The sequence below is a fragment of the Sapajus apella genome, unplaced genomic scaffold (assembly GCF_009761245.1).
Source record: "Sapajus apella isolate SASKATOON/1434 unplaced genomic scaffold, GSC_monkey_1.0 scaffold22, whole genome shotgun sequence".
Lineage (NCBI taxonomy): Eukaryota > Metazoa > Chordata > Mammalia > Primates > Cebidae > Sapajus > Sapajus apella.
In genome coordinates, this window is record NW_022436962.1 from 3,698,810 (window position 1) to 3,710,302 (window position 11,493).

The following is an 11,493-nucleotide window of genomic DNA, read 5'->3' on the forward strand; positions in this document are numbered from 1 at the left end:
ACAGAGTCTCACTTTGTCACCCAGGCTGGAGTGCAATGGCACGATCCTGGCTCACTGCAACCTCCGCCTGCCGGGTTCAAGCAATTTCTTTCCCCAGCCTCCTGAGTAGGTAGGATTATAGGCACCCACCCTGCCTGGCTAATTTTTAAATTTTTAGTAAAGACAGGGTTTCACCATGTTGGTCAGGCTGGTCTTGAACTCCCGACCTCATGATCTACCCAGCTCAGCCTTCCAAAGTGCTGGGATTACAGGCATGAGCCACAATGCCCGGAATCCAATTTTTAAGTGTGTAGTTTAGTGGCATTAAGTTCACACACATTGTTTGCAACTATTACCCCCATTTGCCTCTAGAACTTCCTGTTTTCCAAAATTAAAACTGTGCTTATGAAACAGTATATCCCCAATTTGCCCACTGCTCAGCCCCTGCAGCTACCATTCTGTTTTCTGTAGAGAACTTGTTATTTACAAAATACCCTCTGCTTATAACATTATCCTTTACATATAACACAACCTTGAAAGTTTAGTGATTTTATAATACAGAATGTGACTGGACCCAGAGAGCATGGCTCATGTGCTCATGATCACACAGCTAGGCATCTGAGAGAGCCAGTGCCCCAAGCCAGGGCCACTGATTCAAGATCTGTTGTCACTCACAGACAAGGAATTTTTATGGCTCGAGCCTGAAGGAATAATGCATGAGGGTGGGCGGAGTGGCTCACGCCTGTAATGCCAGCACTTTGGGAGGTTGAGATGGGTGGATCACCTGAGGTCAGAAGTTCAAGACCAGCCTAGCCAACCTGGTAAAACCCTGTCTCTACTAAAAATACAAAAATTAGCCGGGGGTGGTGGCGTCCGCCTGTAATCGCAGCTACTCGAGAGGCTGAGACAGGAGAATCACTTGAACCTGGGAGGTGGAAGTTGCAGTGAACCAAGATCATGCCAGTGCACTCCAGCCTGGGCAACAGAGCCAGACTCTGTCTCCAACAAAAAAAAAAAAAAAAAAGAATGCATGAAGTGAGGAAAAAGTGAGGCATTCATGACAAGTTTCTTACTATTGTAGTGATACGACCTAATGGTAATGACTGCAGGCTTGAATTCAGATTCCTGTGCTATTCTATCCTTAGGCGTGCATATCACCTCACTTTTTCCATCTGTAAACTTGAAATAATAATCATCTACCTGAAGCATCATTGTGACAGTACATGCAATAATTATTAGGAAGAACTTAGCATAATGCCTGGCACATAGTACTAATAAGTGATTATTACTCAAAACATCATCAGTATTTACATCAGTGGAAGCCAGAGAAATGAAGGCTGCTTATTGGGAAATGCCTCTGCTGAGATACAATCTTGGGTATACAGATTCTATGAAAAAGATCATTAATTCAGTACCAAGCCATAGTTAAAATCTTTGATGTACTAAACAAAGGCATCATTATTACCTTGATGTTTTGAAATATGTCAGAGTAAGCAGACTCAAGCCACTTCACTTTAATTTATCTATCATCAATCCCAAAATGAGCCAAGGTCTAACCATAAACAGTGAGTCTTCTCCCTAGGTTGTGCAGGCACTAGATGATGACAAAGTGGAATGGCTGGGCTCGCACCTGCCTGCTGGGGAATGCCTGCACTAGGAAACTCTTCATCTTTCTTTCATTTTTTTGAGACAGAATCTCATTCTGTCACCCAGGCTGGAGCATAGTGGTACGATCTCTGCCCACTGCAACCTTGCCTTCCTGGGTTCAGGCAATTCTCCTGCCTCAGCCCTCCGAATAGCTGGGATTACAGGCACATGCCACAACACCAGGCTAATTTTTTTTTTGGTATTTTTAGTAGTGAGGGGATTTTGTCTTGCTGGCCAGGTTGGTCTGGAATGCCTGACCTCAAGTGATCCACCCACCATGGCCTCGCCTCCCAAAGTGCTGGTGAGGCATGAGCCACACCCCCAGCCTCTTCAACCTTTTTCCCTCCAATTTGCTAGAATCATAAATGCTCTACAGTTTAACTCATTTGCCTAAAATCATTGTCATTCTTTTCTTTAGCTTACTAATACCTACACTCTAAATCTAGTGGTTAAATAGAAACTATTCGAACATACAAATTTGGGAGATTTCACTTAGAAAAGCCTGTCTTTTGAAACTAAAATCCTGGATAACTTATTTCTTTCAAGAGAATTGTTGGAATTAGAGAACTAACACCTTTTAGAGAAGTCATTATAACTTATTCTTTAACAAATTTTAAACCAAACAATCCAAAATGAAGTGATGCTGTGTTAATACAAAGTGTTGATAGTAATGGCATGATAACATCAGACTCTTTCCTCTGTCTTGCTGCTACCTTCTAAATCAAGGGACTAAGTGTAGTGTGAAGATTAAAGAAAAGAGATTAAAACACAGACTTGTGTAAGGCTTTTTGTTTTGTTTTTTTGGATGGGGTTTGGGGTTCGTTTGTTTTTTGTGTTTTTGAGATGGAGTCTTGCTCTGTCACCCAGGCTGGAGTGCAGTGGCATGACCTTAGCTTACTGCAACCTCCGCCTCCTGGGTTCAAGCTATTCTCCTGCCTCAGCCTCCTGAGTAGCTGGGACTACAGGTGCGTGCCAATGCAGCCAGCTAATTTTTGTATTTTTAGTAGAGACGGGTTTTCACCATGTTGGCAAGGCTGGGTCTTGAACTCTTGACCTCGTGATCCACCCGCCTCGGCCTCCCAAAGTGCTGGGATTACAGGCGTGAGCCACCACACCCGGCCTTATGTATGTTTTAAAATATTTTCATAGTTCAGTATGTGGACTTTGGAGTCCAAAGTCCTGGGCTCTACCACGCAGAAGCAGAATCACAGGCAGAAGGAAGCTGCGGCTGACGTCAGCAGCATCCCCCTCAGCTTCCTCACCTATGAAGCATAGACACCAGTACCCACCTCACGGGGTGTTGTGTGAGGTTCATCCTTCATGTCTCATTTCAAGGTGAAATTCTCTGAGAAGTCTTCCCTAACTTCACAGACACTCATTTCTTCCTGAGTTCTTGTTGCTTCTTACACAAATCTCTATTGATCATATTGTCATTGTTTTGTATGTCCAGCAATAGAATGCCAGCTCTGTTTTCATTCTGTTAAGTGCCATGTGCACAGTCATGTAGAGTCAGGATTAGAACTGAAATTTTTGAACACACACAAGAAAAGAGTACAGATATGGATTTCACTTACCATCATGCCTGGAATACATTGCATATTAAAAAACAATATTCTGTTAGTCTGTTCAGTGATAATAGCTACATCTTATTGTCCTGAACCAGCAGGGCACATCATAACTATTGTTTCTAATCTTCATGAGCAAGCCATGATGAAAATATCATTTGCCATTCCTGTTTTACCATCTTTCCCTGAGATCAGAGAAGTCAAACCACATAGAAAATTACTCAGCTAGTAAGCACAGGTATTGATCGACTTAAGACCTATGCAACTTACGACCATTCGACTTTACAACTACAATCGCTAGCCATGACTGCTCCACGTCTGGCAGCGCAAACGTTGCCCAGCTGGGCGTACGACAGTGCGGACCAGCTTCCAGCAGCACTATCATCTCCGCGTGCACCATTTCAACTCTACATATAGCCTACCCAACTTATGACCAAATCGGGTTACGACCGGTCTGCCGGTCCCAATCGTGGTCGTAAGTCGAGCACTAGCTGTAGTAGAACTGAGATTTGCACACTTCAGACAACAAAGTCTACGTTTTCTCCACACTCACTGCTGCTTTTCTCGTTCATTAAGTATGTAGACTAGAAAGCACTATACGAGTGCTTGTCATTTATGAGGAAGGTAACCCCTTCTAAATCTGATCCTTCTAGATCTTACTTGAAACTACAAGGGCTGAGCAACAATCCAGCTTCTGAAATGCTTAGTAATCCGCCCTCATCAACACGCCGTGGCTGCAGTCAGAGCTGCTTTCTATTAATCGGTTTCAAGAATTATCACAGCTTCTATCACCACGGTCAGAAGCACTGCTGAAATTATAGGGTACTTAATCTTTTATGCTGGCATACTGACTCTATGTGGATTTTCTTTTCTTTCTGTCCTTTTTTATTTTATTTTTATTTTTTGAGACAGGGCCTCACTCTGTTACCAGGCTGGAGTGTGGTGGCGTGATCATGGCTCACTGCAGCCTCCACCTCCCTGACTGAAGCCATCCTCTCACCTCAGCCACCCAAAGCACTGGGATTACAGGCATGAGCCACTGCGCCTGGCCAGATTTTATTTTATTTATTTATTATTTTTATTTATCTATTTATTTATTTTTTGAGACAGAGTCTTGCTCTGTTACCCAGGCTGGAGTGCAGTGGTACAATCTCGGCTCACCGCAACCTCCATCTCCTGGGTTCGAGCAATTCTCCTGCACACCACCACACCTGGCTAATTTTTTATACATATATTTTTGGTAGAGATAGGGTTTCACCATGTTGGCCAAGCTGGTCTCAAACTCCTGACCTCACGTGATCCGCCCCCCTTGGCCTCCCAAAGTGCTGGGATTACAGGCATGAGCCACCACACCTGGCCCAGATTTTATTTTTAACGTGAAGAAACATCTGCTAACTAAATTCCTGTCTTCTTATAAATATTTATTGTGAACAGAATTTGATAATTGATCGAAAATTATTACCAGATTGTTAGCTTAGTTTATTAGCAGATTCTTCCTTTCCTACTACTGCTAGAAGCAAACTCAATAAAGTGAAAGAATAAGGAATGGAGATGAAAACATGAATTTGTGTGTGTTTTTAAGTATTTAAGAATACCGAAATCAAAGTGTCATCATGAATTTCTTAGTATGTTCCTGATACAGTCAGGATAGAGTTTAGTAGCTAGCAATTTCTTCTGAGATTTTTTTTAAAAAAGGCTATTGTTGTTACTCGCTACAAGAAATTATGGGACAAATTGGATAACCACATGTGCTGGCATTTGTCCAGGACAGCCCATATCAAAAGGGATTGGGGTCCACGATGCTGTAACAGTATCATTTCTAATTATAACTTCAAGGAAATTCCTCTCTCAAAGAGGTAGCTACAGAAACTTATTATTATCTTACAAAAGAATAGGGTTTTAGGATTTAAAACAGCTTAATGTGCCATTTTTTTCTGTAAGTTATGTATTTTAGATTCCATTTTGATATTCATTGATCCATGGTATTTTGTTATATAATGTACCTCACAGTTCATTGATTCATTCTCCAATGGGTGAATTTTATTACAAACAGTGTTAAAAGAACATTTTTCTCCATGTCTTTCTGTAATATATTGTCGGGCAATCACTTTATTGTTGGATTTGCAACTTTAGAAATTGTCAAAGTCTCCAAAGTGGCTGTACCAAATTATATTTGTAGCCATAGTAAATAAGAGTTCCTGATTTTCTGTATCATCATCAGCACTATAATACAGTTACTGTCATTATACTGTTTTAATTTGTATTTCCAATTACCAGTGATACCGAACATCTTTTTATCTGTTTCTTTGAAGTACCTGTTTATCAATATTTTCCCATATGATTTTTGCTTTTTAAATTTTTTAAAGAAATCCCAACTTTGGAGGTCATAAAATACATTCTTCTTTGTTTTTTTCCGAAGTGTATTAAAGCCTTGCTTTTTGTATGTGGATCTTTAATGTCCAGAATTTAATTTTGTATATGGTGTGAGATAAAGATCTAATTTTTATTTTATTTTTCTTAAAGGTAGTTATCTAAATACTACTTATTCAATAGCTTGTCTTTTCCGCTATTTTTAATGACATCCATCTCTCTTAAATATTCAAGATCTGTGTGTATATATATACATACATACATATATATATATATATATATATATGCATATGGGTCTCTTTCTGGACTTTCTACTTTGTTTCTTTCACCTATTTGATTATCTCAGTGCTAATCTCACATGTTTTATGCATTTTTATAATAAATCTTGATATCCGGTCGAGTAGTCCCTCTACCTTTTATTTCAAAATAGTCTTAATTAGTCTTAGGCTTTTGCTTTTCCATATAAATTTTAGGTTTGGCTTGCTCTTGTTTCATAAAAAACCCAGTTGAGGTCTTGAGTAAAATTGCATTGTAGTTAGAGATTAATTTGGAGAAAAATTATTTTCTTGGGAGAATTGAGCCTTTCCGACTCATGAACATAGTTTATCTTTCCTTTAGTCAGATGTACTTTGATGCCTTTCAATAAGCGATACAATTTTTCTCCACAGAGTTACTGTATATCACTTGATTTATTCTAGCCATTTTATAGAGTTGGTTTTTATAATGCAAACCTTTTCTGTAATTAATAACCATGTGACACCAGGTGCAATGGCTCACACCTGTGATCCCAGCACTTTGGGAGGCCAAGGCGGGCACATCATGAGGTCAGGAGATTGAGACCATCCTGGCCAACATGGTGAAAACCGACCTTTACTAAAAATACAAAAATTAGTTGGGCATGGTGGCACATGCCTGTATTCCCAGCTCCTTGGGAGGCTGAGGTAGGAGAATCACTTGAACCAGGGAGTTGGAGGTTGCAGTGAACAGAGATCATGCCACTGCACTCCAGCCAGATTCCATCTCAAAAAAAAAAAAAAAATCCATGTAACTGAATATTTTTATATTGATTTTTTATTTAGCAAACCTACTGAATACCCTTATTTGAAATGGCTTTTCTGTAGTTTATCTTCAACCTTCTTCGTAGACATTCGTAGTCTGAAAGTAAATACAGATTTATCTTTTGCTTTTCAGGATTCTATTTCTGGTCTTTGTTGGTTAGACAATATTGACTTGAAGCTGTGACAACAGGCACTCTTGCCTTATTTCAGTCTTCTATGGGAATCGTTCTGAAGTCTAATGACTTGATATGAAAAGTGTTGTCTATTTTAGTAGCCTTATAGAAAAAAGTATTGTCTATTTTCATAGCCTTCTTATAAAAAAAAAAAAGACAACCTGTTGGTCTTGGAGAGAGAACCAACAGCTATTTTTTCTTTGCCTTTTATTTCAATAAATTCTCATCTTTGTTATTTTATTGTTCTGGTTCTAGCTTCTTCAGTTGGAGATTTTGTTCACCTAATTTTCAACCATACATTTTCATTGTTCCTTTGTATTTTTGTTTCTCATTTGATGAAACCCTTTAGTGTTATAAAGTTGCCTCTTGGCACAGCCTTCGTTATATCTGAAGAAGTTCTGATGTGGGAGACTGACTGATGCTCAAGGCTGCTGTGGGGTTATGCAAGTCACTCTACAGAACTCTAGGGGGCACCACTCACGCTGTAGTATATGTCTGCATCCGGTGGAGTTGTGTGGTACACACCAGTAGCCTTATCTGGTAGCCCCATGTCTGGTGCCAAATATTTTGTGATCGCGATGGTGATCGAGATTTATTTCACAACGAGTTTTAACATTTCCAAACAAATGGAGATGTTGATTGTCTTTTTATTTTGGGATTATAAGATGATTTCACTATGAAGTTATACATATTATTGAAACTTTCTTTTGATGTGATATTTAGTTAATTTAAATAAATATGGCATATATGACACAGTCTCTATTTTAGGTGCCAATATTTATTTCCTTATATCATAATTGATAAATTTGTTATATCTTTTATGTAGATTATTTTTTTCATTATTACAGTGTGCTTCTTTTTTATTTTCTTTCTTTCTCTTCTTTTCATAGAGCAAGGTCTCACTATGTTGCCCAGGCTGGTCTAAGTGATTCTCCCGCCTTGGCATCCCAAAGTTCTGGGATTACAGGCGAGCACCACCACAGCTGGTCACTTACTTTCTTATAATGGTTTGATCTTTTAAATCTGCTTTGTCTGATGTTAAGAAGGGTTTTATCAGCTTTTAAAAATTAAGATTGACATATTTTTTCCCATTCTCCTTGTTTTCTCCTCTTCAGTTGATTTAGCGGGCTTACTTGTGTTTCTGTGATTTAGGTGGGTTTCCTGTGAGCAACAAACAGCTGTATTTTGTTTTGCTTTTCTTTAATCTGGCCTACACTCCCTTTTAACTTTTAAATTTGAAATCATTTTAGACCTACAGGAAGTTGAATATTAAAATACATGTGGGGGATCCCAAGTACCCATCACCGAATTTCTCCAGTGGTAACTTCTCATATAACCGTCCTCAACATAACCAGGAAAGGCCAGGCAGGGTGGCTCACCCCTGTAATCCCAGCATTTTGGGAGGCTGAGGCGGGCGAATCACCTGAGGTCAGGAGTTCAAGACCAGCCTAGCCAATATGGAGAAACCCCATCTCTACTAAAAATACGATATTAGCTGAGCGTCATGGTGCATACCTGTAATCCCACCTTCTCCAGAGGCTGAGGCAGGAGAATCGCTGGAACCCGGGAAGCGGAGGTTGTGGGTAGCCGCGATCTCGCATTTCACTCCAGCCTGGGCAACAAGAGCAAAACTCAGCCTCAAAAACAAAAACAAACAAACAAAAAACAGGAAAATGGCATTGGCATAGTCTTAGAGTTTACCTAGTTGTTCAGTTTGCATATTTCACCAGTTTTCCATGCACTCGTTTGTGTTTGTGTGTGTTGGGGGTGGGTTCTGGCAATTTTTATCACATGTAGGTTTGTGTTACTACCAACATAATCATGATTCAGAACGTTTCCATCACCGCAAGGCTCCTCTGTGCTAGCTCTTTTATAGCCACACCTGCCCCTTCCTCCATCTTTAACACCTGACAATCACTAATCTCTTTTCCATCTCTGTAATTTTGATATTTCAAGAATGTTGTAGAAATATACAGTATGTAACATTTTGGAATTGGCATTTTTCACTCAGCAATATTCCCCTAAGATTCATCCACAAGTCATCAATAGTTTGTCCATTTCTATGATTGTGTAGTGTTCTTCCGTATGGATATACCACAGTTTGCTTAACTCTTCACTTATTGAAAGACATTTGAGTCGTTATTTAGTTTTGGGGTACTACAAATAACGCTGCTATGAATATCATGTATGGGTTTTAAATGTAAATACAAGTTTTCATTTCTCTTGGATAAATGCCCAAGAATGCGTTGGTTGGGTCATATGGCAAACATATGTCTGCAATCTATTTTTTAAGAGGTGAATTTGATCTGTTTACTAATAAACCGTCCTAGTTTTTGTATGTATGAAATGTTTTAAATTTGGCCACCTCTTGGATGACAGTTTAGGTGAATACAAAACTTTATGTTGACAATATAGTCTCTTAACACTTGGAAAGACTTCTGGAAGTCTACTGTCTTTTCTTTTTGATAGCTTTTAAGGTTTTTCTTTTTTGCCAATGTCTTAGATACTTTTACTACAAGGTGTCTGAGTATACTGGAAGTGCACATCAAGTTAGAGGGCACTGAGAATTCTGCTATTCTCTTTCCATGTGTCACTTCTATGCGAACCCCTCTGCTAACTGTCAGGCATATGTTGGAGACCCATGGTCTACCATGTCTTCTAGTTTTAAAGCCTTTTTCCCACCTTTTATCTCACTTTGCTGCTTTTTGCATAATTCTCTCTTCAACTACATCCTGTCTAGCACATGTCCCATCAACTTAGTTTTTTATTTGAGTTTTGTTTCAAAGACCTCTTTTTTTTTTTAAGATGGAGTCTCACTCTGTCGCCAAGGCTGGAGTGCAGTGGCACGATCTTGGCTCACTGCAACCTCTGTCTCCAGGGCTCAAGTGACTCTGCCTCAGCCTCCCAAGTAGCTGACATTACAGGTGCCCACCACCTGTAATTTTTGTATTTTTAGTAGAGATGGGGTTTCACCATCTTGGCCAGACTGGTCTCAAACTCCTGACCTCATGATCTACCCATCTCGGCCTCCCAGCGTGCTGGGATTATAGGCATGAGCCACGCCGCCCAACCTAAAGACTTCTTTTTTAAAAAAAATATTATTTATTATTATCATTATTATTTTTAGAGACAGGATCTCACTCAGTCACCCAACCTAGAATGCTATGGCACAATCATGACTTACTGCAGCCTCAAACTCCTGGGTTCAAGCAATCCTCCCACCTCAGCCTCCCACATAGCTGGGACTACAAGTGCATGCCACCATGTCTGGCTTGCTTTAAAGATTTCTGGCCAGGCGTGGTGGCTCACACCTGTAATCCCAGCACTTTGGGAGGCTAGGGTGGGACGGTGGGTGGATCACAAGGTCAGGAGTTCAAGACCAGCCTGACCAACATGATAAAACCCCGTCTCTAGATCTAATAGGTCCTTTTTCCCATTAGTGTTTGAATTTGGCCTCTATTGTTTCATTATGTATGTTTTTTTTCTTCATTTTTTCCTTTTCAGTTAATTTATTTATTAAAAATTTTTTTCTCCTTGCCTTATCTTATGGTGCTGATATCTTTCTTTTTAAATGAATAATATCTCTATTTCTCTCTTAAACACTCCAAGCAAACTAATTGTGAGGTTTTTGTCAGATTCTTCCATAGAAATAATTTATTCTGGAGTGAATTGATGATTTATTTTTGCTGACATTTTCCTCAGCAATATATATTTTGCTGTATAATCTATATGTAAAAACTGTGTGTGTGTGCGTGGTTTTTCACATTATTGGTTGTGGGCTTACTTTGAGCAAGACTTTTGGTGGCTGCTCTTGTTTCTGTCTCTTTCCTGTCTTGTGTTTGCTCCATTACCCACATTGTGCTCACTCCTCTGTAGTTAGCATTTCTGCATTAGTTTCTGTCTGGCTCTATAAGATCGTGAGTCCAGAGGCAAGTCCTATATGGCATTTAGGCTTCTGCACTGTGGTCATATAGAAGAGGCTTCAGATCCAGTCACAGAGTCAGGGCACGGGGGTGGGGAGGGGAACCTGCCTTAGCTCCCAGTCCGGGGATATATTTTTGCCCTGCTACCTTGCCTAGTTCTACAGCTCACCAAATCTATAGCTTGGGCAGTACATTAGGATTAATATTCCTTTTCCTTCTTTCGTTCCTTCTGATAGCCTCCTTTTGCAAAAGGAGTGGCAGTGTGGATTCCTGCCCAAGCCTTACGCCATGCTTTCCTTTCACCAAGACCCAGCTCTGGTTGCCACGTGCATGGCTGCCAAACACCCGACACCCTTCAGAAGCTGGATCCCAGCCACTGTTCCCTGGACCCCAGCTACTGTTCACCATTTAAGTCCAGGCCACCGCTCTGCATTTCTGCTCTGTCTCTGGCAGAGATATTGTCATCGTTTGAGCCTAGCTATGTCATTTTATCTCCTTTTGTAGTTTTCTTCCATCAATATGTTTGTAACAGAAAGGGTGCACCAAAATGAGAATTCGCTGCAACATTTTGACTAGAAGCACAGCATAACTCTTCTGTTTCCAAAGAGCCTGACATGTTTCAATCCACCCACCACCACCACCACCATCATCCACCACTGTTCTCTCTCTCCCCCCACTTCTCTCTCTCTCTCTCTCTGTCATTCCCTCTCTCTCTCTCTCTCTCTCTCTCTCTCTGTCATTCCCTCTCTCTCTCTGTGTGTCTCTCTCTCTCTCTCTC

General features: G+C 40.2%; 1 protein-coding gene across 4 annotated transcripts in view; it reads left to right on the forward strand.

Annotated features, from left to right (window-relative positions):
• NR5A2 (nuclear receptor subfamily 5 group A member 2) overlaps positions 1-11,493 on the forward strand; it is a 154,816-nt gene that overhangs the window by 110,034 nt on the left and 33,289 nt on the right. The window lies entirely within an intron of this gene.